Below are 25471 nucleotides of genomic sequence, written 5' to 3'. Positions count from 1 at the left end.
TTGTGCCCTCTTGTCTTGCTGAGAGTTGCCTGGGAAAAGAGACCAACTCCCCCCTGGCTACACCCTCCTTTCAGGGAGTTGTAGAGAGTGATGAGGTCTCCCCTGAGCCTCCTCTTCTCCAGGCTGAACAGCCCCAGCTCCCTCAGCCTCTCCTCATAGGACTTGTGCTGCAGTCCCTTCACCAGCCTGGTTGCCCTCCTTTGGACCTGCTCCAGGACCTCGATATCCTTCCTAAACTGAGGGGCCCAGAACTGGACACAGTACTCGAGGTGTGGCCTCACCAGAGCTGAGTACAGGGGCAGAATCACTTGTTGGGGAAGTAAAAAATCTGTGAACCTTCTGTCAATATTCACTCCATCTAAGATGTTTTACGAGCAGCTGCAGGTAGAGTCTGCATTTTTGGGGTTAAACAAAAGAATTTGCCCAGCTCAGCTCCCAGTGTTGCTGTTTTAGGGCTTGAGAGGAGGGCTGCTGCCTGCATCTCCCACACCCACTGAGCACGACCACCTCAGCTCCACCTGAAACCAGCTTTTTTGGCTACACATTCCTTTCACACTGCAGAACAACATGTTCCCTCTGCAGGCCCAGCCCTTGGGTTTTTGTTCAGCCAGGCTTCCACGGATGGTGGTACGAGTCTCTTTGCATAGAGAGTGGGTGATAGAGCCTCCCACGTGCAAACCTCTCCATGGACTGGTGCCAACCTTCTTCAGAAATCAGGTCTCTCCTCCTCCTCACCCCCTGGAAAAGCACCCTCCCTCTAGACTGCCTGAGCACTTCTGGGGGCTGAGACTGCCCTGAGCATCTGAAGAAGCTGAATCAGTGCTGGTACAACCCTGCTTGTCATTAGCAGCAGGGGCACTGCCCAGGTCTGCTACCTCTGGGGACTCTGTGTACTGTGCTGCCTTAGACAGGCTCTGGGCAGAGGCACATCAGAGGGGGGGTGTGGAAATCATTGCCACCGTAGCAAAACTTCCTGGATTTGTAAATCCATCTACCTACTTGGATGACCCTAATCACCTTAACATCTGTTTAATTAAATCCGATTTCTAACTTATCTTTTTCTCAGCCCACCTTAAACTCCTTGCCCTGCTTGATTTCACTTGTTTGCCTATCAGTTATCATTTGGCTCTATGAAGCATCTGGGAATCCAGTTTTTAGAAGGTGAAGTGTATATTGTCCCCCGAAGGGAGGGAGCTCTGGGAGGCAGGATGGCAGCCAGCTCTTTCCTGGCAGCCCTGGGAATGCCGACGTGGAGCTGCCAGTCGGTGGGTGGGCGTAGCGCAGCTGCCTCCTTCGGCTGGGTCCAGCCCTTTGGAAAATCTGGATGAGGGGAAGGAGCTAAATGCTACTGATACTCCCCCTGTGCCACAGTCAAACCTCATGCCTCCCTCCAACTCCTTTCTAATAACAAGCTGTCATCTGTGCTTTGGTGTATCAGAGAGGTACAAAGCCAAAGCAAACAGCAGTTTTCAGAAGAAGTTCTTCGCATGGTGAGTGCAAGTGGCACAGATTTCTCTCCCATTTGTCCCAAGCTGTATGTGTCAGATGTGGTTTCCATATGGCATCTATATCTCTCAGTACACCCACACTGGATGTATGCATTGGTATACCAGTGGCTGTGCTGAGCCACAGATAAATGTTTAGCATTCCTTAGTCAACTGGAAACTGTGTGTGTATGGGGTGTGCGTGGGGGTGAAGCCCAAGGAATATCAAAACAGGCATATGGCATTTTTAACTCATTGCACAGATAAAAAGGAGAAATAAATATAAGGCAACACTCTAAAATAGCATCAAAGTCTTTGAAGTAAACCCACTAGTGAGAGAAACTGAAGTGGAGGCTGCTGCACCAGCCTACAGCTCCAAGCCCAACACCTTTCCCCTGTGTTTTCTGGTGCTCCCTGTGTGCCAGGATTTCAGTCTTTGCTCCCTCAAATGGAGGCTCTCGGGCCTCTTCCTGCCACACTGGCATGACTGTGGCTTGGACACCTCAAAATTCACTTTATTGTCCTCCCAAAGCATACGGATGTTCAGTTTACTGAACTGAGGTTGTGCTGAGTTGAGCATGAGGCCAGCATCCTGCCCTAGGCAAGATGCCTGCTGTGTACAGACTGAATCAGTTACCTAAACCCAAACACCCAGTGCCATCTGTGGCAACCCCAGGTGCCTGGCATGGCCTCTGGCTGCCTCTCCAGTAGGAGACAGCTGTTGTGCCAATGCCTCAGATGCTGCAGGCAGCTGAAAAGAGTACCTGTGTCTTTCAGCTTTGAAATAGCAACTTGTGCTAGTGAGGGCTGGAGAGAGAGCTGAAGCTCATCAGACAAATACTCCAGTGAAGAGATCGTCCAGGAGTGTTTCATGATGAGGGCTCTCTGCCAACAAGAAGGCAGAAGGCCATTGAAGAGGCAGGCTTGGTCCCTTCCATGTGTGTTTTTCCATACCACACATGAAATTCTGGATAGACATGCTGGTAGTCACAGTGTTGCCAAGCTTTCACATTCTGTACCTGGAGATTCCTCCTTTCCCCTTCTTGGAAATACCTTCATCACATACCATGGTGTAGTCCTGGACAAAGCAGCTTAAAATGTGGGGAAATCCCTTTCTCCTCCAGCATGGAAGGAACTGGGAGAGCCTCCTTACAGATAAAAACGTGGAAATAACCTGAAAAAGGGAGGGGGAATTCCCGGGTGAGAGCATCCCCTGTGGGGTCTGTGGGACTCCCTGTTTGCTGTGGCAGTGGCACTGGCTGCAGATGTCCTGGTGCCAGGGCATTCACAGTCACCAGCATAGAGCAACAGGGTCAGGCCTCCTTGCTGGGTTGTTGTGTAATGAATGGCAGGGTCTGGGAGATGCTCTTCTGACCAGTGCAATAGCAACGCTTTCTAGAACAGCCCAGCATGAGGCACAGCTGCTGCTGTGCAGAGCAAACCTGAAGACCAGATGTATATTTCTGGGAGTTGAACCTCAGTCTACAGGAGACTCCTGCCTTTTTGTAAGGAGAATCTTCAGCTTGGGTCTTTGAAAGATCTTGTTTCAAGGAAACAATGAATTTTTCTGAGCTCTTCCTGTTCCTGGTTCTTCAAAGACCTTTATCTCATACTACTATAGGGAGGACTTGGACCACGTTGGGATTTACTGGCTCAGGGAGGGGAAGAACTCTTAGGACAACTGCCTTATACCCTAGGCAATATTAAACTAATTTTATTCCCTCAGGACAGGTGAAGCTGTTGATGTTTGGTCAGTAAATTTGAAATAGCAAAGGGAAACCTTTTTTGCTTTTTCCCGGCAGTTGTTTTCCTAGGCAGAGAGTTTGAGGTTCAGATACACTATGCCTATGTGAGGAAATAGGCAACCCATGTAAAAAAGCACTGGCCTGTGCTGTGATAAATGCAAAGTGGTCAAGAGGCAAGAAGAAATGCACTCTGGCACCTGTCTTTATCTATTTTGAAATGCCTTGGGTTAAATTCAAAAAGACAGTAAGAAATAAGTGATTTGGCTGTCTTGGAGGAAATGGGGGTTTAGTATTCTCTCAGAGTCTGTTGCTGTGGAAGGTGCCAAAGCCTGTATTTTTTCTACCATCTGAGTAGGGTAGCAAGCTCCCAGAAGCCTGCTGCCCAAAGCACGTTTGTTCCTCATGTGTGTTGGCAACTAGAGAGGAAAAGAAACAATGCATGAGAGATGAAGGATGCATGGGTGAGCTTGGAAACTGACGTCAGTGAAACCCCTGGGCCCATGGTGCATCGTGCCTGGATGGCTATGCTGCTGGTGTGTGTGTTTCTCTCCCTAACTGGTCCCCTGGGTGTTCAGACTGCCAGCATCCCCACTTTGGCTGGCCCAGCACTGTGGCCTGGGAGGGGGAAACTTTTAAATGGCCCTGTGGTCACATAACCAGGAGCAGATGAATGCATGTGGGTGTGATTACACAGTGCTGCAAAAGTAGACTGAAGATGGAACCATGCCCACCTCTTAATTCAGAGCTGTGTTGCAGAGGCTGCAGTGAGGTACAGGGCTTGGGGTTTATGTTTGTTTTCTGGGAGCAGTGCAAGGCACGAGGATGGAGGCCACCTCACTGTGATTTGGGTGACAGCATGGCTGGTCATCTGCAGTCACACAGCATGCTGCATGTTGCCTGGAGCAGTTCTGGTACAGGGTGGCATCCCCTGGTTGGGCATTGGGAAGTACTCCCAGTGAATCTACAACCAGGCTATGTAATTATTAACCCAAACTGTTCACATTGGTTAATGCAATGAACAATAATGCATTAAAGCTTCAAAGGCAAAGTACTGAAACCTTAACTAATTGTTGTTACTCTGTAAAAACAGCATGACTTCAAATGCACCAATGAGTTGATGGGCCCATGTGGACTTCTTTCTTGGGGAAATGTCTAAATGCTTTTTCTCTTTTCAGGGTATGTGATTTGGTCCATTGCAAGCAGCTGAAACACTTGAAAATCTCAAAGAAAACTCAAAGCTCAGATGCAAAACCACTCAATGGTGCCATCACAGGTTACTGGAAGTCATTGAAGATAGCTGTCCAGAAGTCCACTTTCAGATGGTGAAAAATACAAGCTATTTTGGTTATCTGACCATAGCTCAAAACAAAATATAATTCAATTAAGTAACTTTTCATGTGCCATTGGTCCAAGGTGCCAGTTAAACTGGTAACATTGGTGGTGACTTGATCTTGTGCCTAAACCCACAGCTTTCACTCTCTAATTTTATCTGAAAAAGGAGACGCTTCCACTATTTTTATGCAAACCTGGTTCATTCACTAAGTGTGAAAACATTGGTGAACCCACAGGGAAGCTTGCTTCTGAGTTTTAAATTGGTAAGGATGGGCCAAGCAATGTTTTCTTATGAAAGTTACAGAATACAGTTCAAATTTTAATATACACTGAAATATTTTCTTGAAGGGTCTGATCTTTGCAAAAATGTGCTGCTTAAAGATTGATACTGAGCTTAGACCCATTCATTACAGAAAACTCAACAGACCAACACTCAATATAGTAATTATAACAGTATTCCTGTTGAGAATTTTTCTCACACACTGGTAATTCTGTGTTTTGCTGGAGCAGCTCCAGGACAGACGATTTAATGCCCTGTGTAGTCTGTTTTCATATTGAGCAAACCCTGCTGAGATGCTGGAAAATAGTGATTTAAACTGATAAGCTTGCAAAAGACAGCTGACTCATCAAGTGCCATGAAACAACGATTCCCACACTGTGATACACCTGAAAGTGTTGAACTTGGACAAGCTCAGTTCCCCACCCTTCTGCTGGAGGTGTTGGGGAATCACCAACTTCTTTTGCTTGACCAGGGTAGAGCTGCTACCTTTAAATCACACTACAAGTCATTCCATCTAGTGGTTGCACCTGAGTAGATGAAGATGGCCCAAACCACAGTGCCATGTTTGCAGTATCAGATGGGACAAGGCAGCCACAGGCTCCATACCTACTTTGGATGAGATCAGAATTTTAATAGTTAACGTTATTTAATTTTAGATTTTACCACAGCTTACAGGGACACCTGGGCATCAACCATGTGGAAGAACTTGATTCAGCACATGTAATCTAATACCCATATCTAATACCCATTTAGGGTATTAGATTGCTGCTTTGACACTAGACCCAACCATTAAAAAATATTCATTTTGATCTTGTCTGAAGCCCAGCAAGAAGACTCTCTCTACCTGTCCATGCCACTGCCTTTTTCTTGACCTACTGGAGCAGGTTAACTAATCCCATGGAAGAGGACAGATGAATGATGAATCAAAGCTGGGCTTTGATTTTCAAATGATGAAAATGGTCACTGGTGGAAGCTTGTTTCTGTATGTAGAGCTGGATGGGCATGACCAGGCCCAGCAACTTCAATGTTCCTTTTCTCCTGCTCAGAAGGGGAGCTCACACTGCTCAGGTTTTCCAGCAGCTCTTGTCAGGCTGTGGTCTCCTCACCAGGAGAGGAGTTCATGTAGAGTCTTGGAGCATGGAAAGGAAAAAAAGGCTGCATGTCAGGGCATGTCATAAAAAGACTCTCCAGAGAGGTCTGCCTTTTACCAGAATGTATGTGAAGATGGTTTGGACACTTCTTTTTAGGCCAAAGAGAAGCTTTTACTGACATGCCCTGTGGAAGTTTTCCCTGTGAAATTATGAGTACAGGTAATTCATGATCTTAAACAGAATACAGTTTGTGGGAAAACCTGCAGGTTTTTTGCTAAGGATGTTTCCGGGTCTTTTTCTAATTACATATGCATTTAAGTGATTTCTCCTCATAGCTTCATGATCCAAAGTGAAGCTAGCACTGGCTAGCTTTGGACAAGGCCAAAAGCCAAATGTTTCTGAGAGAAAACACTACAAAATGACAGAAGAAGGGATTTTTAATTGGAAAATATTCTGTGATTGAAAATTTTTGCCTGCAAAATTTTGCATTGAACTGGATACAACTTGTAAAAAAACCTGTAGTTTTGTGTTTCAATATAACTTTCCACTTCTTGGCAAGAAGAGCATCTGCCTCATAAAGACCTGATGGGTGATTGCCAGGCTCCCTGCATCTTCCCTGGCAGCACCTGGTTATCACCAATTAGCTGCCCTGGTGCATCTGCTGGGCATCTGGTACCAAAATGCACTGAAGAAATTTGAAATAGGATAAAATGGGATCTTGATCAATGGCCTGTGTTTGTAGAAAGAGCTTCAAATTCCTGTGCTTCAAGAAATAGATGTCTGTCTTTGAGGAACTGCCCATTTTGAAAGAAAATAATAGAAATATAGATATTGTTTCTTGGTGATGGGGCACAGAAGTGGGTGGAGATTATGCATAAGGAGGCCACATCAATAAACAGACAGCTGATTGCATGCTCTTTCTTTCAGGCTTCTGTTGATGTCCCTTGTTGAGCTAAGAAATGGGATTTACATGTCACTGTGTGCACAGGACACTAATGTTCTGCCAAAGCCTCAAAATATTTTTGAGGGAAACTAGGCACCATAGGGGATCAGAAAGTCTCCTGATAGGTTCCTAAACCACTGCTGGCTTCCAACTGGCTTCACCAATGAACATCATTCAAGTCAAGGGCTTGCAGAAACTCACAAACTCAGCAAGGTCCACCCCCCTGGATGGAATCCCTTTTAACACCGTGCCTCTGCATAGGGAAAGCCCTCCCATAATTAACAATAATTACAAGATTCTGATTTTGAGGTGCCTCTGGGTCATAAGCCAGTCCTAGCTTCTGTTTCTGGCAGGTTTGTTCTCATTTTTCTACACCACTAATTCTCCATTTTATGTGAATTTTATCTGAAAAAGGAGATGCTTCCACTATTTTTATGCAAACCTACCCATCAGCACCTGTTCATTCACTAAGTGTGAAAACACTGGTGAACCCACTGGTGAACTCAGAAGCAATTTTCCTTCTGAGTTTTAAATTAGTAAGGATGGGCCAAGCAATGTTTTCTTATGAAAGTTACAGAATACAGTTCAAATTTTAATATATACAGAAATGATTTCTTAAAGGGTCTGATCTTTGCAAAAATATGCTACTTAAAGATTGATACTGAGCTCAGACCCATTCACTACAGAAAACTCAACAGACCAACACTCAGTATAGTAATTATAACAGTTGTGCCTTATAACACACATGTTGTGTGTTAGGGGAGGTGAAAACAGGTCAGGAAAGGGTCCTCAGCCCCTGTAGTGCTGGGTATCTCCCATCTGCACTTTCTGCCATTCCACCTCACAGTCTCTTGGAGCTGGAGAGGCTGAGTCCTGGCACTGGGCAGATCCTCAGGAACCTACAGGTCAGTTTCAAGGAAGGCTACAGCTTAAAACCAGAAAAGGTGGTAGCAGCAGCTGATGAGCTCCACTGAATTCTTGCTCAGGAAACCTCTTTCCAGATGTTCTGGGTATTCTGCTGAATTAAAGCCAATTGAATTGACTCTCCATTATAACCACTTAAACCATTAACATTTGCTCTAGCAATAAAGGAAAACTTAACTGTAGCCCCCATCTCCTTCTTTATTTAACAGACATAATTTGCTTTTCTGGGAAATCTTAGTGATCTGTATTGGAAAAAAAAACCAAACCAAACAAAACAAGAGCAAATTGTGCAAGACATCCCAAAGGAACACCAGTCCAAGCTTTCCGACTCACCATGTGCTCAGTGGCTTCAACATATTTTATACAAAATCTATTAAAAAATGCTCAAAGCCTTTTTAAAAATAACATTTTCCCACTATTTTTTTTTCATAAACCTTACTTTCTAAGAGCCAAACATTTTCCCCTCTCAGGCTAGCTATCTCAATCTGGCAGGGAATACTAATTTATGGCTAGTAAAAACGATACTAACTACTAATACTAATGTTATGGCCAGCTCAAAATACCTATCAAAATTTTATATGAATATAATAAGATTATGGTATTAAAGTCTACTAGATTTTTCACTTGAAAAAAGTGTCTTCCATTCTGAATAGCATTACTGGTTTGTGAGAGATTCCTTCTGATTAAAACATAATTCATTTAAAGAGTGTCCAGTGTATTTTTGGAATTCCTACATGTTAAACGAATTGCAAAGCAAAGAATTTGCATCTTTTGGTCATATCTGATCTCAGCTCTTAGCAAGATCTCAGGATTCATCCTAATGCTGATTAACGTCTTGTGCATAGTTGATTATTGGATATTGATTACTTCTTCTTCTGTGGCATCATGAGATACTGAAATGGAACAAAGGAAATCTTAGCAGGTGATTATTCTGCTCTGTATTTGTATTAAATATCAGTGATGTGAAACTGTCCAGACTGAATTTCAATATGAGTGCTGTGAGTGAATTATTGCAGGAAGAGCAGAAGAGGCAGTCAAAAATCAAGTGGCTTATCACACATGTTGAGTAACTATGCAGTATCTATCTGCCTCTTGCCCCCATAACCATAAAGCATATACCTAGATATCAATTAATCTGCACAAATATTTCTGTTGCTTTCTTACATGCACATATATATAAACATGTAAACACATATTTTTCTATTACTAGGAATGTATATATTTGTGTTTACTTACACATCTACATAATGAGTTAAATATATGAATTTCATAGCTCATACCAGGTTTACCTATGCCATCACAATCACTTCAGCCCAACATACTTGCTTTCTCATGAGACAAGTATAACATTTTCTATACTGTTCTATACCATTTCTACTTTAAAAACCCTCAAAAAAAAAAACGCCCAAGTTTGGGAAGTTCTTTTGAAGCACAGCCTATTGCTTAAGAGAAAAGCACAGCTCCTGGCTGAAACCAAGTTTTTGGTGCGTGTTGCTGAAATGGGAATTATATCGCAGTGAGTGGTGACTAAAACTTTGCATTCCAGGCATAACAAAACTTCCCATTGGTGGCAAAGAAGCTGAGGGAAAAGCCAAGAGGGAATGGGGGGAAATAGCTTCAAACTAGAACAAATTGATGGATGACTCAGTTGTCAAAAGGTCACATTCTTTCTTTAGGCAAACCTGCGCAGCTCTGCTGAGGTCAGAAGGAGGAGTATGAGGAAGAGGAAGGCATAGCAAGGACATAATCCTTCCGGTGTGACCTCTGGAGCCTGCTGCTTGACCTGAGTGGAGCACAAAAGAAAGGAAGAACTAGAAGGGAATACATGGAGCACTCTCAAATAGAGAATTTTCTGAGACACTTTTAGCCTCTCATAGAAATGCTGGTCGGAAGGGATCTCTTGAGCTGATCCAATCCAGCTGCCCCCTAAAATCCAGACTATCACTAGTACCAGGTTAGGTTGGCTGTGGCTTTCTCCAGCCAGTCCCTGAAGACTGCCTAAGATGGAAAGCCCCAAACCTGTCTTGGTATCCTGTTCGAGTGCTGCATGGCTTTCCTAATGGATAAAGCCTTCCTGATGTCCTACTTGAACCTCCCAAGATGTGATTTTTTGGCTGTGGCTCATTGCTATATAACCTATCACTAGTAAAAATAATTTTATTCCACCATCTTCATAGCAATCCTTCAAGCAGGCTGCTATTAGATTGTCCTATGGTCTGCTCTGGAAAATGGGTGTTGTAGGTGAGTGCAGAAGGCAGTGGTGGGACCACTCAGCTGTTGAGTGTGTGAAAATCATTCCTCCCAGCAGGCAGCTGCTGCAGCTGAACCTTTCTGAGCTGGTGTTCCTAAGTCAAAGCTGAATCACTGGACATTTACCTATATAAACAGATAAGTAATAAGGTGGAAGACAATGGAAAACTAATCTGTTGTATAAGCACTGAGAAAAGCTCTGCTGCCCTGTATCAAAATACAAGTGCTACAAGTATGGAAATATCAGTTTCAGCATGGAATATTATGTTTACTGTCTAACCTAATAGGCTGTTCTTTACCAGTATGCTTCGAGCTACACCTATAACCTTCTCAGGATCATCCTCTTGCTTTTGGGTAAGCTGGCACACAGTAACCTATGTCCATGCTGTTAACTTTTCTTTCCCGCCAGGTAGAGATTTTGTCCAAATTCCAAGTTATTTTGCAGGAGTGTGAGCTGTGCCAGGGACAGCTTTGGCAGCAAAGATGAGTAAGTTCTGAGGGTTGTGAGCTCCGTGTCTCTGCTTAGCTACATATGACTAGGCAGAGCCTCAGCATCTAGTTTGAATAACATCAATGTCCTTTGTCTTTTGTGCTGTTATAAACATAACATAAGAAATTTTTTTTTTCCATAAAAGCTGAAGTCTCTTTCTTGTCGCTGCTTGCCAAAAGCCAAGGTCTGACAGGATGGTTGGTGATTTGAATGTGGAGCAGAGCTCTCTCCTCTGTGTTGTGAAGAATTTAAGTTCTGACCAAATCAGAGCTGCAATTAACCTGGACTTCCTTACCACTTACCCTTACTCAACTTGAGTGCAAATGGAAGAGATGGATGACTGGCCTTAAGAAAAGGAACCAGAGCAGTTAATTCCTTCTATGAAGTCCTAGCAAAAGCTTGTCAGGTGGCAGAAAGTTGTCATTAACGACAGCAATCTGACTGAGTAGTGTCTTCTCCAAACTGATCATCTATATCCCCTTTGCAAACATGTATCTCGAGGGCATCATTCATCATCCTCTAGAGGCTGTCTGTTTAATAGAGACAGAATGAATTGCCCTCTGACACTCCCTGTTTCCCTCCATCATTTGCAGAAAGTTGTTTTAAATGACATGGTTAAACTAGCTCCCTAACTTTTAGAGTGCTAGCATTAGGTTAAGCAGATCGCTCCTAGTAGAGCTGGATGAATACCAAAGAAAATATTTGCAAACACAGATTTGCAAACTTGCTTTGGCTTTCCTAACCCCTTTTATCTGGTTTCCATAAACAGTATTTCAAGTAATATTTCATATGGGAATATTTTACAAGCAAATGCACTATTGTGGTGCAAATACTTGTGTGATACCTGCCAAACTGCAGGTGAAAGCTTGGCAGCTGGTGCAGTCTGCAAACCTTGCTGCTGGCTCTAAACAACTGGTTTCAGCCCTACACCCTGAAGAACTCTGGAATTTTTACCATCAAAGTCAGGGAGGAGGAAAACTATCACGTGTCTCTGAAGGCCTGTCACTCTCTGTGACATGCCCACAGTGATTTCTTAAGTCACTGCCCACAGTGAACAGGCTGAGAGTTGTTTATGGAAATATTTGTTGGGTCATTATGGATAACATGCTGTTTTCTAAAAAACTACTCCCTCTTTCTGACTGCTATTAAAGCAGAAGAGGCTGGGTTTGTCTGACAGCACGCAAGTGGCTCACCTCACTCTTGTTCTTGCTGAGCTCAATTCTGTCTGAATTATTTACTGGCAAAAGATTATTATTTCCTTGTCTTCTAAGCCATCTGTCCTTACTTCTCCAGCGAGTGTTTTTATTAGCATTTTTTATTGTACTCTATTTTATTGCATTTTATTTTACTGCATTTTATTGCATTTCAAAGCTAGCGAATCTAAATCTGTCAAAGAGATTGTTCTCTGTAAAATGGATCATTGCATTTTCAAAATGTAGTATCTCCACCATCCAAACACAGTGTAGAATTTGAAGTAACCCTCTGTACTTGGAATTAATAAATACAATTTTCATGATTCCTGAATGGATGTCAGTGCTGAGGTAAGCTGGGAAGCACAGCTGCTTCCAGTACTCCTGCTACCACCACTGCTAATGTGTTTGGCTGGAACTGGCTCACATTAATATCTTTCTGTGCTTTCATTATGTCCTTACTGTGTGGATTAAAATAGCTCATGCACAGAGATCTATGCTTGTAAATGACATTGCAATCACCAGTATTCAAATCAGTTTGGAAAACAGGTTTTCTTTCCCTGGTGAAAAAAACCAACAAACCCAAACAGAAAAAAAAAAAAAATAGTCTCTGGACTTCTGAGAATTTTTAAGCTGGACTTGAAAATGCAAAAACCAAATACCAGCATATTCTTGCTCTGAGTTGCCAAAATTTCTCTTCTTTCTCTTTCCTTTCTTCAATCAATCTTGCTTTCTGTTTGAAAATTTATGCCTTTTCCTGTTAAGATCTGACAAGATTTGAGGAAAATCTTCTTCTCAAATATATTTTCTTGGTCTTCTTAAGTTTTATTCCAGAGAAAAATAATGTAAAAAAAAAACCACTTTAGTTCCAATACTTGAAAATAAGTAATACTATTTTATAGAGGTGCTGATCTTCCTTCCCATTTGTTTTTAAGCTGTTGGTACTGAAAGCTGTTTTCAGGCAAATTCAAACATGTTAATTTCCTCAGCCTCATATTTCTCCTATATTCTTCTTATTCCTCTTTCTCTCCCCTTCTGGCTAAGCTGCCTTCTGGCCACTTCAGATGACCAGTGTATTCCCACTCATTAAAAAACCCAAAATTTCTCAAAAGCAGACATAAAATCTGAGGTTTATTTGTCTTCTAGCAAGCACAGCACATGGATCTCATGGGTCTCATCAGCTTCAGTGTCACTTACCAGCCACCTCTGGCCATGACTTTACTCCCTTCCAGGTCCTTCAACTGTGAGGAGCTTCCTGCCCCACCAGACAGTCCAATGCTTCTTGTCTCCTGAGCTGAAGCTTGTCTGGCATCCTTTCTCCCTGGCCCCATCCCTGCCCTGTGCATATTCTTGTTGGTCCTGCTTCCTCTCTGTCCAAGAGCTTCACCTGCAAGGCTTGTTCTGAGGAACCCCCTTATCAGTGCTCAGACTGCCATAGCTGTAGTTTTCTCAAACCATGGGATGGGAAAGTGAGTGATTGAGCATGTCCCATGGATCAAGAAAAACCTCAGACATGTCTGAGAACTGTTGACAGGGAGCACTGTAGTCTTCCAACAGCTAATCTGCACTTGAGGCAGATAAAAAGACAGAAGAGCCTCATGCTTTTATTTTTTGCCAGATTTTTACTTCTAATTAGCATGCATGGTCTCTGTGTTAGAAAAAACCCACCCAAACTCCAACAAGCCAGGTTTAGAATAGCAGTTTCACAATGTTCAAGATTCTAGTGGCAATCCCTGTTTAGACTTCTTCTTTCAACAAAGTTTAGCTCCCCTTTTGCCATTTTCCTCTCCAAAATCAAAAAGCAGGGAAAAAAAAAAATTAATCTAGATTATGTCATTCATCCAGGGCATCACACTGTGTTACAAAGAGTTGTGTTGGCACAACCAAGAGGTCAGTGAACTGCAGTGCAAAGGCAGGAGAAGGGAGAGGGGAGTTTCTTCAGCTGATAACTGCTGCCAAAACCAAATTATTGTGAAACATTCCAGAAACACTTTCTTCCAAATTTTATGAAACTATTGTAAATGGTGAAAATCAGTGGAGAAGGCCTATTTGGGTCAGGCTGAAGGCTTTTAAAGTCCCAAGGGTAGCTGCAAAGGCATGTGAGTAGGTTTCACAAGCCTGAGCCACAGGTAGTAATTCAGTGCTGTATTAAGACAACAACAAGAATTCTGATTTCTTCAGAGTAAAAAATTAGCTCACAAAAACCAGTTCAACTCCTACAAAACTGAAAAGAGTGAATTATATTCTTAAATACACACACGACCACCCAAGTGAGGTAATCCCACTGGTTGAAACTCTGCAAATGAGGCCAACATCTGACCACAAGGGCATAAAATCTGCCAGCATATCCAATTAGCAGGATAAAAGTAACTGCCCTCCTAGCTCACTAATTATTTTCGGCACACATGGTGTGATGAAAACCTTTCCAAAAATCAAATCTATCTTACAGCAATTTGATTTACAGGCAGTGCAGAATGGAACGTTACTGAGTGCATTGCAATTAATTATGCTTTCAAATGCACTGACTAAATTTGTCTGTGCAATTAGATAACTAATAACCAAAGGGAAAGGTTATATCTTGGAATTACATATTAGAATAGATGAATACACCTTTTGCCTTAGCCTCTTGCTCCTGTATCACGGCAGGAGTCTTGTTATGAAGCCCCGTCTGTTGCAGATAAAATGCTTGCACAGATGCAGCTTCCACATCCATTTAAATGCACAAGTGCCATTTTCATGCACTCAGCATAAGCTCTTCCTTAATTTATTTGTGTATCTGCCTCAAACATCAAAGAGGATGACATTTAAACAAAACAACGTCCAAACGGCTGCATCAAAGAGCCTGGCTTGGCAGCCTCCACTCTTTTCAGAGAATATTGACTCAAGCAGAGGATGTCACTTCTTTCAGTCCAGGTGTGCCAAAGTCACTCCCCCATGCTGAGAAAGTGGGTGAGAGTGGCTGACAAACTCAAAAAAAAAGTTGTCTTTTCTTTTTCTGTCCTTGAATTACCCTTCCATTAATTCCTGAGTATGACCAATATTAAAAAAAATTGCCCAGAGGTGTTCAACAAAAGATTTTGAAAATATAATTTGAAATTATTGATTTATCTCAGGTGGATTTAAACACTCGGAGTAGGAGGGTATCCTTGGGTGAAGGAGAAACTGTAGTGATGGGAACTCAAGTGCAAGTCACATTTGCTGCCACCCTGGTAACCTTGCATCTTGGAAGGGCTCAGCTGCACATGAAGACCATGTGAAGGTGAATTTGAGCAAGGCAAGAGTTTTGGTGAGCAGAGGGGGAGCATTTCATAGCCTCAGTGAAAATTCAGCTGGATGAAAGGCCATGTTGAGAACCAATCAGATCTACCTGTAATGAAAGAAAGCACCTGAATTTCTCTATATACAAATCAATATCAGTGAATAACTGGTGAAACACTGGAGTAGGTTGCCCAGACACGTGGTAGAAACCCCATCTCTGAAAACATCCAAAGCCAGGTTGGATGGGACTTCAAGCAAACTGACCTAGTGGAAAGTATCCCTGCTCAATGCAGGGAGGTTGGACTTTGAAGGTTGCTTCCAACAGAAATGATTCTATGATTCTATGATTCTGTGATTCTGTGATTCTATAATTCTATGAATAACACTTTCTATGCATTTGAACTGGCTTAGAGCCCACATCCCATCCTTGTCAATAGTAAACTCTCTTCAGTTATCCATGTTTTCCCTGCACCTTGTATGGACTGTGGTAATTCAGGTGGTCTGGGAATAAAGCCCTCTGCACCCAGCCCTTTGCACAACAGAGCAGGGAGGTTCTGCAGCAGCACAGGCTTTGCAGAGCACCTCAGACCTGCTTTCCATATCTCCAATGGCTTTGCATAATTCATCAACTCAAAGTCAAAACTTCCTGCTGAGGTCCAGAAGGGTGCTGAGATCCATTACTCCTACAGAGTTCCTGATTCCCGTTGCCTCCAAGGATGGGATTCATCATTTCTCCCTTTAGCTTCTAGCAGCTGGGTATCTTCTATAAGCCAGTTCTCTGTAGTCAATAGGTGGAGGAAAAGGCATCTCCTCTTTTTGTTCTCTAAAGAAGCCTGCCTCTCTCTATGGGGAGGTGGGAAAGCTTAGACCCTGAGCTCAAGAGGAGTACCAATTTTTTAGCTGGATCAAATGAGGTGAGAAATGCCTAAACTTGTCCTTTCTGAATGTTGTTGAGGGTTGTTTGAACTGCTGAAATTCCTGGATGGTCAACCTTGTCACAGATTCCATTCTGCTGGAATAATGAAGTTCCTGGACACTGAAACAAGCTTCAGCCTATTACTGGAACATCTGGAATGAACTCCTCCAGGAATAAAGGCACATCCCAAGTTACACCTCCTTCAGTTCCGAGTTAGTCCATCTCTTTCTTAGGTAATTTCTTTCTCCTTCTTGGGTAATCTTTGGCCATCCCTGGCATAAATGCACAGAAAATGTCTACAGAAAGACTGAACAGCTAAAAAAAAATCTATTCAACAACAACCAAACAAAATAGAGAAAAACTTAAAAGCCCAACAAACTAAAAGTCTTCGGTTACCAATCTGAGACACTTTGCTGTATGTATTTTGTTTGCAGAAGGGATGAAAGTGGAGATGCTTCAGGACCAGTGCTAGTGACACTGCTGGGTGTCTGATGGAGAATTAGACATGAGCAAGGGAAGAAGCCATAAAAATGGAAGAGACACAGAAGATGAGAAGAGGCTTGATGTCTTTCCAAGAAGTCTGATCTGACAGGGAATGGATTTGAATTTGCATAAGTAGTTGCAGAGAAAGATTTTTCACTACTTGCAGGACTAGCAGTTGTCTCAAAATCTTATACTTACAGCAGTTTTGACTGAAATGGGTAACTCTTAAGATTTTTTTCTCAATATACCACCTTTATTCTGATGCTTAAAGGAGGTCTGTCTGATTCCTTATCTGTAAAATACATTTCCATGATGAAAAAACAGGAAATGCATGACAAAAATTCCTTTCAGCTGCAATGGCAGAGCTCACAGTTCTCATATCAAACTGCAAAGAAACCTGAACATTTCTAATATTACAGTGAGCAGAAGGCTCTGGCTGTTTAACTACCTCTGAGTACTTCACTTTAAAAATGGGTAGATTTGGACCATTTCCCAGATGTCACAGTCACTTCTGAATGACACATTGGAAGAGGAAGTCAAATGAGGAAGAGGGTTCAGGAATGGTGAGTATGTAGTTGGGTCGCTCTTGCTTTGTAGGGACCAGCCAGGACTCTAGCAGCTGGCTGGGGGTGGGAGTGAGTGTGGGGGGTGTAGTCAGAATGTTGATTTAGATGCCTAACTTAGATACCTACTTGTCTCCATTGCCTATATAAGGAATAGAGTCTGGCAGCCATGGAACGTGGGGAGTCCGAATTGCCCATCACTCTCTTACCGGTTGTCATGGCAACGGAGGCAGGCACCTAGAGGAGATGGTCTGAACATAGTCCCAAGTGACTTGCAAATACATGCCACAGCTTGTGTGCAAGTCAGACAGCTCTACTGTACCCATCAGTGCTCAGAGTTCACACTCCTGCACACCACTGGCTGGAGGAGCTCTGGTTTGAAGCTGCCCCTTGAGAGCCTCAAACATCAAACCTCTGCCTTTCCATCTGGTTTTGCTCTCTGTGTTTTGGGCAAACTTGGGTGTCAAGGACACATGGTGCCGCAGGAGGCAAACTCTCCATCTGCACTCCTCTGAAGCTGTATCACTGATGGGAGTGAAATGAAATTGCTTTATTCATGGGACACACTCCTACCTGGGGAGATACCCTTGTGATGCCAACACTGCATCCCACGCCTTCTTTTGTAAATTACAAGATACTCCTTAAGCTACTTACAGAATTGATCAGTTAATTAATCAGTTTATCTGCCTTTGCCCTACATTTAAATTTAAATCTTTGTGGCAATTCCATTCAAATCTCTTAAGCTGTGATCGAAAAATCAGTAAGTGGAAGAACCAGTAGCCTGCAAATTGCTTCTCCCACAGATGAAGTTCATCTCAGTTATTGAGCCATTTATGTTATTTGGAGATGGTCTTGCACCTGCAGAGGCTAAGTCCACTCTTGATTATTGGAACAATTGTGCAAGGGAAGGAATTGGGTAATCCCATAGTGATGTAAACTATGTAGTTTTCTATGAAGGTATTAGCAAAGAGTTGCAGGCGTTCAGAATTAATTTCAGTAATGACCTAGGATTTTGGATCTAAATTCTTTGTTTCTAGCTGCATTGCAAATTCATCCCCAGAATCTACTCTGTATTACTCACCACCTTTTGCAGCCTTTAACAATAGTAATAGATTTTTTTAATATGCTCAGTAACAAAGGAAAAAAAACCCCAAGCACAGCTAGCAACAGGCTTAAGCTCAGCTAGGATCCTGACATATGGAAGCTGATATAATCCAAGATTTTTGTTTTGTGCAATAGTATATTTGAGGAACAGCTCTGAAATTCAGAACAGAGGCTCAGGTCAGGCCAGGATTATTGAGATAGATGTTGAGTTCTGAGCTGGGTTTGTAGCTGTTGAGGAGCCTGCGCAGTTCTAATGGAGGCTGCAGACTTTGCCTTGCTTTGGATCTGACCCTTGTGTTAAGTCTGTGCTAGAGCTACATCTATCTGAACAAAACCAACCGGATCTCTGTTTCCAAGGGCTGAAATGCAGTGGGTAAGTCTTCCAGAATAGTTTTTCAGCTATGGATGTGCAGATCATTGCTTCCAAAGCCCTGCAATACTGTGCATGGATTAGGTGGAGGTATTACTTTAGAATGAGATGCAGTTGTTCAACAGTATTTTACACAAATGATGTGCCTCAGTTCAGGAGCCAGGGAATAAAATTGTTCAGGCTACTACAAGTAGAATTTTATAAGCCTGTGAAAGATTTTTGTCTCTTTCTTGCATATGGATACCAGGTTTGATGTTAGCAATTTGGCTCATTAATAACTGATTTACATTTCCCAGACAGCAAATAGCTATCTGACACAAGTTTATGAAAGAGCTTCATATTGTGAAATTCTCTAGAACAGTGAATCCTTTGTGATTTTAATGTAAGGAATTTGTGATTAAAATGTTAATATAATCCTTTCAGTCTCCTGCAATGCTTAAGAAAAAGAAAATCTTACTTTCTGCATCTTACAGTTCATCAAGGTGGATGCATGTAAATGCTGTCTATCTGCTCAGAAAACTAAACAAAATAGCAAGTTAATAGCAAGTTAAAGGATTCTTGATCTCTGTTGAAGCATGAAGACCAACCTATTGCGTGGTATCATCTTAGTTTAGCTCTGAGCTGAAGTGTCAGAGCAGGCTCTGCAGTTTACTGCAGATTTACCCTCGTTAAAAAGATAGGAGTGGTAAGAAAAAGGCAGGTGTGTAAAACTCCATGCTGCTCCCTGAAAAAAGCAAGGTTTGATGGATATTGCTCATCTTAGCTGAATAAATTAGATCCTTTGGTTTGCTGCTTATTACTCCAGAAGCTGCTACCTCAGAGCTTGTGCCAGTAGCTGGGGCTGGTGGGTGCTCTTCCTGCACCACTTTTCTCCCAGCCCTGCTCTCTTATGAGGAGCTGGTTTGGGAGCTGTCACTGAAGGTGCTCCTTCCCAAGGGAAGTTCTCTGTCAGGCAGACCTGAAGAACAAACCATACCTTTGCATTGCTGAAGCCATCCTAGTTCTCTGAGGAGCTGGGATCTAAGGGCAGTTTAAGAAACCCAGTGGTATTATTTAATTGATGATGCCTTGACTGATCCATAGCCCTGTATGAGTCCTGTTGTGATTGGCTCAAATTTCTCCTTACTTGGAAACTGACAGAGGGGCTTTTGTGCACTGCTTATTTTCTGTATGTATGTGACATCCAGAACTCAAATGTCACCTTAAGCCATGCATTCCTGTTAGAGAAGTGGTAGAATGTAGCTGCTCAAATACTTCTTCCAGCTGGGTGTTGCTGTTGGCTGTGGCAGTGCCTACAGGTGCTGGTTGGAATTGTCACTTGCCCAGTCAGTGTTGCATATATATGTGTGCATAACTAACTGAGCACACTTCCCCAGCACAGGTTTGGTTGGCTGCCACTACTTGGGTCCCTACCAATGCCTGGGCATGGCTCGTGGGACAGCAGAGATGCAATGGATGAAGGTGGAAGGGTGTTTAACTTGATGAAAGTGAGATCTACTCTGCCAATTGCTTTTAGAGGCACAGATGAACCCTGGGCCCTTTTCTTCACTGGTAGGTTGTGGTCTTTGAATTCAAGTCCTTCAGGGTACTTTTAAAGCTTCATTTGGACAACTGTTGCCACTGCTGAGTCCCTGTTCCTGTGCAACCACTATAACCAGCTCAAATCTTTTGGTAAAACTAGTCTTGCAGGAAATGTATTGCTCTTTCTTTCCCTTTCCCCAAATAAAAAATACATGTTCAGTCAGAAAAACATTTCCCTGAAGTTTAAAGTCTCTTCTTTCCATTCTTTTCCCTCCTTCTTTCTGCAATAGTAGATGACAACAGCAGAAGATGAGATGTAACCATGAAGGCTTTTCAGGTTTCACCTCTTGGTGAAATCAGTAAGACCCAGGCTGCTGTCTTCTTTAATGTTTTTGACTGGTTCTCCAAGTAATGACTATTACAGAACCATGTTGCAGAGCTGTAGAGTCATGTTAAAGAAGGCCATGAGAAATGCTGATCAGGCATGGCAATAACTAATCTGGATGGGGAAGGGGCTGCCCCTACACTGCTTTCTCATCATGTGAACTGTAGCAGGCTGATGCCCAGGGTAAAACCAAGCTGCCCCAATTGATTATCAGCTAAGACCCAAACACATAACGTGTCATTTCCCAAGGCTTGTGGACTTTCTGCCGTAAAGATGAATTTTGAAGCAATTTTTAGTCTTGAAAAAACAATTGGACAATAGATCAAATGTTTTCATGTGTCTGCTTACACATGGAAATATTGATGTTTTCATCAGAGGAGGCTTTTTAACAGAGTTTTGAAGGTGTCTTAATGAATTAAAATGGAAAAATAGAAATCATCGGTTTGGAAGCTGGTGGCATCCACACTGCAAAATTGTACCACTTTCTATCTGCTGATCACATTTGAGGATCCTGTACATGTTTCTAGTTAAGTTTCAAGTATGCTAAAATGTGCCAAGAACATAATTTTCAAGTTGCATTATTGTGGTCATGTCACTTTCCAAAGTATCACTAAATTGTTCCTTTATTTTTTCCTTTGCCAAAGAGGTAGGAGACTGTTTTGCTGTCTGGAAAAATGCCTGCCTAGAAGTAGAGGTCCAGATTTTTAACAAGGGTAAATTGGCAAAACCCCACTGGTTGTAATGGAGCAACGCTGATTTTTGTCAGTTCAGTATCTGGCCCATCAGAATCTCAACTGTTACCACCACGGGCAGAATTCAAATTGACACAGCGTGGGCTAACATGATTGAATGCAGATCAGGCTGCCTGGTTTCCTAAATTATTTTAATAACAGAAAGAATGTAGCTGGAATGCCAGGATAAGATCTCTACCTGGATAAGGGCCCAGATTTTATTTAATTTTTTTTTTTTAATTTTTTTTTTTTTTTAACTAAGCCTGTTCCAGAGTCATTACTTTTCCATTATGGATTTCTTTCATGACATGGTCTCAAGGAACAAAAGTCTCAGATTCCCTTGGGATCTGCAAAATCCTGCAGCTTCAGGTAGAATTATTTCCTTGAATAGTTCTTGTAGGATAAGTGAAATATAAAAACAGAGGTAGAGCCTGCTCCTCTCCAGAATCCATATTAGATCAGCTGCTAAATACATCTTGAAGACATACCTGCACAAGCTATTGCATTTCCAGGGGCTTTGGTGGGTCACAGCTGCTGGGAACTGCCCAAAGCCACTTGGCATCTTGGAGTCCACCAACTCCAAGGTATCCATCTGGTGTCAGGCTGCAACATGCCTGCACGGGCACGTTCCAAAGCTCTCTCTGTGCAGACAGGATTGGCTGGTGGTGCCCTGGAGAACTGGGAGCACTAAGGTCTGCCCATGGGAGGTGAGGCTGATGCAGAGAGAGGTGGAGGTGGGATCTCCTCAGAGATGGGTGTTGTCCTGGTAGGGCAGAAGGAGGAAAGGTCACCCTTCTGAGCTTCACCAGCTGGCAGAGATCCCTACAAAAGAGTCACCATCCTCTGATGGTCCCATCCAGGTCCCATCGTCCAGTGTGGGCTGTTGGCAGTGTGGGCTGAAATGTCTGTAGGGACACTGATCATCTGCACATAAATAAATTTGCCCATGGGAGGAGCCAAATTAAAAACAAAACCGTAACAATTTGATTTCTCCCCTAAGGAAAAAGGGTTGTGTTTTTCCTCACTTAAAAGAATTCAGACATTTTACTTTCATCTGCCCTTGTTGTGTCTGAACAAAGAGAGCCCATTACTCGATAACTTGGCTCTGATTTGGGGTATATTTTTTATTCCTCTTAGAGATTCATGGGGTGGTAAAAAGCTTCATTGTATTTCAGTAATTAGTATGTCTCTTTTTTCTTTTAACCAGGAGAGCAAGGGTGTCCTTTTCTGTGAATGTCATTTTCTCTCTGGACTCTTGTATTTTAATTTCCTAGATGTGAAGACAGGAACAGAAGATGAATTAGGTATTGAAATGAGATGATATGAACATGACTCTTCTACAGAACTTTTTCTTTTAAAGAGAAAAAAAAAACTTTTGTAGTTAAGCAAAACAGAATAAAGGACTTCATAAATCAATTGCAATGAATAAAATATTTTTATCCTTCAATAACTTTATTCAGAACAAACTTAGTTTAAAGAACATTCAAAGCTTTAGTGCATTTTCTGTTCCTGTATATTTTCACTTCTCCCACCTACCATCCCAGGAATCTGGCTTTACTACTCAAGTTATTAATCTAGGTTTTGTGGCTTTGACGGATAAATAACAATTTTATTATCTTAACACAGCAGTGCCTTGATGTCTAATATGTTTCTGGTACACAAATATTAAGCTACAAAGCCAATGTTTGCTACCTGGATGGAGGGGTCTTTGGTGAGATCAGCTTGTCTACTTCAAATACACAGGGACTGGTTTGAAAGAAAATGAAATTTCTCTTCTAGATGAAGGAGGAAACTCGTATATTGCTAACATTTGTTTTCTTGGATAGGTTGTTTTTTTTCTCTTAAAGGTTGATTTGTATTCTGTCTTTCATGAAGGCACAGGGGATTCTGTCTCATGCAAGCTTTGTTAGTATCTTACCTTTCTACCTCCTACCCAAGGATGGTTGAGCTGTTCTAAAGTTGAAAGCAACGGTGCTAAAATGCTGCTGGTGGTGTGGGAGGGGGGCACACACACCACCCTTAGCACTGCTCATTTGTCCTCTGCCCCTTCCACTGGCCTCTTACGCTATGGTGCAGATGGGAGGACTTCATCTTGCTCAAAGGGTTGGTGTTGGGATTTCTAAAGGGTCGTGTTATGTCTAAGCAGTTCTTCACTGCCCTGACTCATGATGAGTTTTTTCTGGGGATGATAATGTTGCCTGTTGTGGCAGAGATCATCTTTTTGAAGGAGTCAGGGATACCCCAAAGAATGTGGTACTTGGCTCAGAATGACTGCAAACCTTGCTGCTTTCCACTGTGTACAAATGATGTATGGCACGTACGTCTTTGCCCTTCCATCCTCCAGCAGCAACGGAGGTTTGTGTTTTTACTTCCCAAGGATTGGGTGGGGACCTGACAGTCATTCATAGTTCTTTATTTTTTTCCCTTTGCAAGGTGGTCATAGATGGCAAGAAGACCTGAGCAGATGATGTGAAAACGTAGGATCAGCTGCAAATCCTTTGGATGTCTCTGTGCTTTCTGGATGCCTGGAGCTGTGCTACTCATCCCAAGTCCAGTGTTTGTCCTGCTCATCCGAGGGTTTCCTGTGACATCTTCCTTGCTAGTGAGAGCAAGGAGTATTCACAGCAATGCCACTCAGTAAACACTCATTTAATGGAAAAAAACTGAGACACTTTTTCTTTTGTTGGAAATTTTGCATGAATTATTTTTGTTTAGGAAAACATGATATCATTCTGATGGTTAGCAAACAAACTGGCAGACCAGCTTTCTGTTACTCCTAAAATATCACCTCCTATTTTTCATTTAGGAATATAAATGAAGAAAGTTGAGAAATAAAATAGCCAAGACCAAACCCTGTGTCTGCTTCTTGGCTTTTGCTTCTTTTTCTGCCTTAGGCCAGTGCTTGAAAACTGAAAAGAGGGTGTGAAAAAGAGCATATTTTCTCCTTGCAACACGAAAACTTAGAAATTGAAAAAGGATAGTTTTTTTTTTCTTCTGTTTTTAAAATAACTTATTTTTTGGGGGGGGAAGGGTGTAATTTCTTTTAAATCAACTCCCTATTTTTCAGTGAAGATTTTCAAACCACTTTGGCTCACCACATTTCATGGCTCAGCCTTCTCAGACCACAAATTATAGATGTCATAACAAATGTCAAAAAATACAGCAGAATATAATAATTTATATATGCACAAGCACAAGAGCAGCCAGTCATCTATACACACACCTTCATGTGTTTATATAGTCATCTGTGTATCTATGAATATACATGTATAAATATACCTGCTCATGGTATACGTGTGTGTGCACAGACATAAAGTAGATGTATTCATGCTTGCAAGGCAAGGAAGTCCCTGAGAGGTCCTGCTTCAGGAGTGTCTCCTCTGTCTGTTGGGAAGATCCCTTTCCATGAAATGTCTACCTGTGATACCCCTGTTTCTACTGGCCCTATCAAATATGGGGGGGCCAAACCCAAATATGTCCCTTTGGCCAGAATTAAGCCTCCCCAGCAGCACCATGAGACTGGGTTTCCACCAGCTTTTTGCCACATTTATTTGTGCAAAGAATGCTCGAAAGCTTTGGGAAATAGAGCCTAGAGATCACACTTAGGGTGTGATACAAAAATTCAGTCCCAGTCCTCAGAAGAAACCTCTTCAAGCAAGAGTGGGAGTGCTTTACACCTGTCAGAACATTTCCCCATGCCATGTGGTGACCATACAAAGGAGGGAGGATATGTAAGAAGCAACTTTCTCATCTTGGGAAATGCCACAGAAGTTGGAGTAGTTTTTTGTGCTGTGTTGGACAGCATTGAACAACTAAAGAGGAACTCTCCATTTAGTGGGAAAATAAATTTGAGTTGAATTGTCCAGATTTCTGTTTTGGCTGTGTTAGCAGAATTGACAGTTGCTCATGCAAAGCTTCTGGAAAAAAAATCTAAGGTTAAGCCTTGAACACAAGGTGGTTCCTCATGCTGCTCCCGATACCAGATCAGAAGTTCAGCATTAATTCTGACATCTTTCTGCTTAGGGCTGGGGGAGAGCTTGGGTGGTGGTCTATGTTATCCCCTCAGCTCCTCTCTGTATAGCAGATATCTCAGCTCCTCACCTCCCAGACGTCCTCTGGATGTTGTCACTTGCTAGTAAAAGCTCTGCATTTTATCAACTATCTTTGTGAGTCTAGTTGCAGGCAGGTAACTCCTTGTCTTCAGCTTTCAGCCCCTATACCTGAGAGGAGTCCTGAGGAGCAAGTTTCTCTTCACTTTTTCTTGGCAGCTGTGCTGACTGCAAGAGCCCCATCCCCTTCACTGTCCCACCTTCTCCATGGGACAGCCACTTGGCTGTGTGCTGTACAGAGTGATGTAGAAATCTTTGGCTGAACCCCAAGTGACCCTGTGTGTTCTCCCAGCATGACTCGA

The sequence above is a fragment of the Heliangelus exortis genome, chromosome 1, assembly GCF_036169615.1.
Source record: "Heliangelus exortis chromosome 1, bHelExo1.hap1, whole genome shotgun sequence".
In the NCBI taxonomy this organism is placed as follows: Eukaryota; Metazoa; Chordata; class Aves; order Apodiformes; family Trochilidae; genus Heliangelus; species Heliangelus exortis.
Note: the sequence above shows the minus strand (reverse complement) of the source record.